We start from the raw sequence: 5,407 nt of genomic DNA on the forward strand, positions 1-5,407 counted from the left end.
TGCCCAAGTAAAAAAGGCTGCTCTACTCCGTCCCAGTCCACGCCCGGCCGCAGCAGACGCCGCCAGCCATCGGAGCCAACCAAAGGCCGCGTCAGTTTTCGTGACCCGTGGAACGGAGTGCCGTCAAGTGCGGAAGGTGAAGTCACGTTCACAGAGTTGGATCGGCACAGATGGCCAGCAACGCACACAGCGGAAAAATGCAAAGTCAAGCAAAGCACCATACAGGAAAAAGGAATGGAATGAAATAGGCGCACACAGTATATATATATATATACCCCAGGCCTTCGAGCTTAACATTAACAGGTACTACTGCTCAGTAGTAAAGTATCAGACGTACTCATTCATAAATTATAAGAAAAAAAAGGCTAATTAGGCCGTGTTTGTCTTTCGACAAAAGGCCCCCCGTAAAGTTTACCAAGGCTCATATATTTAGGCTGAGATGACGAAGTTCAGGCTAACATCACCTTGAATGACCTACTCCTGGGATGGCAGGATGTGAGATGCGTTACTTTTGTTTAATACTTATTTTGTAGTATTTTTATTCAGCTAAGCTATGTTGAGCAGGCCTACCCAGAGCGAAGTGTCGGAAGGTAGGTTCTCTAAGCATATACTTGCCTTTCACCTTATTACCAAAGTGTTCTAACAGTACATTTACATATTTTTGTTGCGAGAAGGGACGCCAGATATGCTCGATGTTGAAATGCTCGAAATGAGTGCCGTCGTTGATTCGTGCACCTGCTAAAGTGTACGTCCTGAGGCATCAAAACATTTCTGAGCGCGTGCAATTTCTCCGGCAATGCCGATATCCGATAGCTTGAGGAATAATTAAAACGTAACTAAACTCAGTCCATTGCGCTGAACCTGTAAATTTTGTGCCACTTGAAATATCCCAGCCCTGTTAAAATTTGTATAATACTATACAATGCAGTTAATATAATATTATTTACGTTTTTATAGCATCCTAGAATAAAAGCCCAGACGCGCCATAAGGGCTTGTGCGCGAGACGCGACAATTGTTGCATATGCCAAAATTTTACTCCACATCCACGTGTACTAACAAAGGGTATGTTATCAATTACTCATTTTGAATAAATGATCGTAATTTTTGAAAGAAACAATCTGTAAGTAAAAATATCCTAATCTAGTTTGTACCTATGCACGCATAACTATGTTCATCGTCTACTACACCTTTCCAAAAAACGCTCCTAGGCCGCCGCCATGTTAAAGATGCTGACGCGGCTGGTGCGACTCTCGCGCCCTCTATCAGCTAGAAATTTTCTGCCACTCTCTGGGGCTGTGAAGACACGCTCAGCGCGGTTCTCTACCTACGTTTTTGCGGTTTTGCATTTGACGTTTTCTCGCCCCTCTTGAAAGTTTCCACTTAATTTTTTTTTTTATGCGTGCTGCGTACCCTTTTTGTGTTATCGTCCATAGTGAGAAATAAGGCTGGTAAGTGCCTGCCATTCGAGCTTTTCTGCTCGACGTTCACGGGAAACGAAGGAGGTGAAGGACGTCGAGCGACCCTCGACGCGATTTTGCGAACATTGTTCTCCCCCCTCCCAGAGATAATCCGTGTAGAATCCTCAGCCATCTCCAAAAACAGTTGTCCGGGTTGGGGTGAGAAACGGGCAGTCGCGTTTGTTTCTTTGCCTTGGCGCGGTTGTGAAAAAAGGAAGCTCTCCCCAAAACGTGCCCCAAAACGAAGTCATCTCGGATTCCGTCCGATCGCCAAGATGCGACTGTCGTCGACTGTGACTGTATTATTTGAAATCTTTCTCAAATAAATCCTTTTCGAATAACGCTGCATCGTGTGGTACGTACGATATATTGTTCGAATGTTAACACTTCCATAATTGTATGTCCGTGTCCTGTCCATCAGTAAACACGTTATTGTGAGCTTGAAAAATGCATGCTTTTCGGCCCTTTTTTATTGCAATTTATTTTTGACAGCAAAGCGCTTTGTCGTTTCACATCCGGCGAATCCCGCGGTGCCGTCAAAACTTATCGTAAGAAAAAAAGAAAACTAGAACAATACATTCCAGTCGCATTCGTTCTGTCGCGCGCGTACCCGACAAAAATATTTCGCAGTTTTTTTTTTTTGTTGCTTTCTTTGTTTTTTCAAATGTGGCACAATGCTTTCTCAATGTCCTCGGGAAATGCATGTACCATGAAACACAAAATATAGCGGGAAAAGACGAGAATTTAGCCGCTAGCGGCGTTTGAAACTGCGCCTACGCAGGCTGCGCCTATTGAAATCACAGTTCACTCGGTTCGGGTTAGGAGGGACGCCGGTGAGAGTCTAGCCTCAAACTCAGCGACTGGGCTCGAAAGCGGCTTGTTGCCCCTGGGGTCGAGTGTTTTTTGGAAAGGTGTTCTCTAACCTCGAACCTGGTAGCTTCGCACCTTCTGAGAGATGATCAAGATTCATGCTTTAATACTTTCTTTTTCTGTTGTGAAGTATCGTAGTCGAGCTGTCAGGGTCCAATACCTTCCGAGCTGGCTACAGTTCGCTAAAATTCACCCTCCTGAACCCAGTTAATCCTTTCGATACAGTGGTAAAACATTTCCTGGACAATAATTTATAGTTGGCTGCCCCAGCTGACTTAAATTTGTCGGTAAAAAAAGAGAAAAACCTCGGTGTATATTGCGCTTGAAGTTTAATCAGCCAAGAAGTACTTCCAAGCTTCTAGCCGCTCCTTCCTTAAAAAAAGAATAAATAAAATGAAGCTTTGTTTTTTGACCTGCAAAAATAAGCAAAGCGTCGCAAAAAGCTAAACATTTGGTTGAGTGTAAAGGTTGGTGGCGATAGAGGTCTAAAGCTTGATAATATGACGTTAGCCGCATTAAAGGGGCACTGACACCCTAAAGGTCGTATCTGTTTTTATTGTCAAAAATGATGCAAGTTGTAGTCATAGACACGCCAAAAAATACCAAAACGGGCAAAAAAAAAATATATTCCACACGCGTGCACGCGCCTCTCTGTTTTAGCGCCCCTTCTCGCTCCTCACCTCCTGGCTTCTTTTTATTTGTTACGTAATCTATTATGAAATTTAGAGGCTTTGTAGGCGACATTTCTATCATATTGAATAGCGGCATTTGTGAAACTTGTTCTTTAACGCAATTCCGAGCTCACAGCAGCCCTTCTTTTTGAAGTACTGAAAATCTGAATCCGGAATGATGTCGTTTCCTAACTTCTTATCCTCCCTCGAAAAACATGGCGGCGCTCGACGCATCTAGCACTGAGAAGGATCGGTGTGTCGGGGAATCGGTCGAAGCTCTTTTTTTTTTGCTGGTGTCCGACAACCTCTCAGATTTCGAAAAGGAAATAATAAAAGATCAAAACAACTGGGCTTGGTGTCTGTGTACCCTAGTTTCGGTTGTGAGACCGCCGGGGCAGCCTTCCGCCCAGAACCTGCGCGACGTTGCCCCTCACGTCGCTCACAAGGGTCCACTGCAGGTTCTCTTGGACCTCACAACGTTTCAAAGAATTTGAAATCGCTAAAAGGGCCCTAAAAGAACTTCGAACTCGTAAGGGCAGCGTCGTCTGCTCACAGCGATATAAGCGGCACGCACGGAGCGGTTGATCGCGAGACGTGGGCGAACACGAGACGAGGCGTGAGAGATATTCGAGTTGCAGGACGACTCAATCTTCGATGTCACTGCACTTGCGCGGATCGCGCGGGAACTTCAAATTCGGCTTTTGGAAATTGTGGTTTTACTTCACAAGCTCTGCGGGGGGGAGTTCCCAAGTTCTCACGTTTCGAATTTTGAGGGTAACGTCATATACATATTGGCAAGCCTACGGTTACCTAGACCTAATGTTCATCAAACCAGTAAATGACAACACCGATGTCTGCGGCATGTATTAAAATAAAAAAGAGAAAGCTTGTCAGATTGGAGATCATTTTATTTCTTCCTGACTAGTTTATTTTACTAAGATGGTTGCCACAGGCGATAAGGTTGCTACTCCTTGGTTGGATGGCTATTAGACTTAGGCGGACGTCGGCTGGTAAGAAAAGTACTGTTTTATGCTTTGCCTTCGGATCCAAGTGGCAACATGTTCTCAAACGGTCGCGTTCTATAGCCTCCGCTAGTGTCTCACGCTCGAACGAAGATTCAACTTCCTGAAATACCTTCTTCATTTATGCGGGTCGAAAAATGGAGTTCCATTGCCTCTATCGGTTCATGCACTTTCTTGAACTATGCATCTCATTATACCAGTGGCGTGCACAGGGGGGGGGGGGGGGGGGGGGAGGGGGCGAAGGGGCCGCGCCTCCCCACCCCCACGAAATTTCCGAGCCGGTGGGTGGGGGGGTGGGGGGGGGGGGGGGGGGCGGAGTGGGCGAGGTCACTGACTCTCGGGTTCATCAATATCATTGCGGTGTTGTGTTTTTTTTTTTTAACAGCGGAGCCAACTTTGTGGAAAGTTGTGAAAAAAAGGAAATAAAAAAGAAAGGGAATGCAATATGCCATTTATGACGGAGTAAAAATAGTAAAAGATGTGTAGTTTTAACGTTTTTCATATAATATGACTGGGGAATATTCAGTTAACGAATTTGATTGATTAGTCGATTAAAGGGGGGGCGATCAGTCGGATTAATTTGCTAATGAACCCCTATCTCCAATCAAGATTCAACGCTTCATTAAAGGCATGGATTATGCGATATAACAAAAATATGTAGGACCAAAGGTTCTACAAACCACATCACTAAGATTATGGAAGCATCCGACTTAATATTTAACGCTTCGCTGAATTTCCACGCGTGTGAAACGATACAACACAACCTTTTAGTAAGAAGAAACAACGACAAAAACATCGAGCATTTAATAAGGGTCAAGCTTGTCCGGACCCCACAGATCGCGATAAACGTAAGGACTGCGGGTTGTGCGATTGGGCATGTAAGCCGCGGCCTCCGCAATCTGCTTTTTGTGTATGTGTGTGTTGTTGCTTTTGCGTTTTCTTCTGTTCCAGTATAGTTTTATATAACGGTCGTCGAGGAGTAGCCGGCACTGCAGGATTCACACAAACAGACACACACACATATATATAGACTATAATCGGCTGTACATCTCATTTGTTAAATAAATTGTGAAGTAGGCCGCGCTGCTAGCATTACTCAGGAAAGAAAATATATTTCTTTACTTCTACTTTTATTGCTTCGCGAGTGCCTCAATTGCGCGGAGTCGCCGGAGTCGTTTGTCGTCGCCACGGAGCGGCCCCCCTGTCTTAATGTTCCTCGAGGACCCCCGCTCTGGGAGCGTACCATGCGCTGTGCCTCGCTCGAGCGCAGCGGGGCCCTTCGATGTTTTGTAGCCTTTTTTTTTTTATTTTGAGAAGAAGCGTCGGTACTGTTCTTGCACCCCGACAAGGGGTTTTTCCTGGAAGCGGTGTCCGGCTGACGGTCCA

This window comes from Ixodes scapularis, unplaced genomic scaffold (genome assembly GCF_016920785.2).
Source record: "Ixodes scapularis isolate PalLabHiFi unplaced genomic scaffold, ASM1692078v2 PGA_scaffold1__304_contigs__length_218370807, whole genome shotgun sequence".
In the NCBI taxonomy this organism is placed as follows: Eukaryota; Metazoa; Arthropoda; class Arachnida; order Ixodida; family Ixodidae; genus Ixodes; species Ixodes scapularis.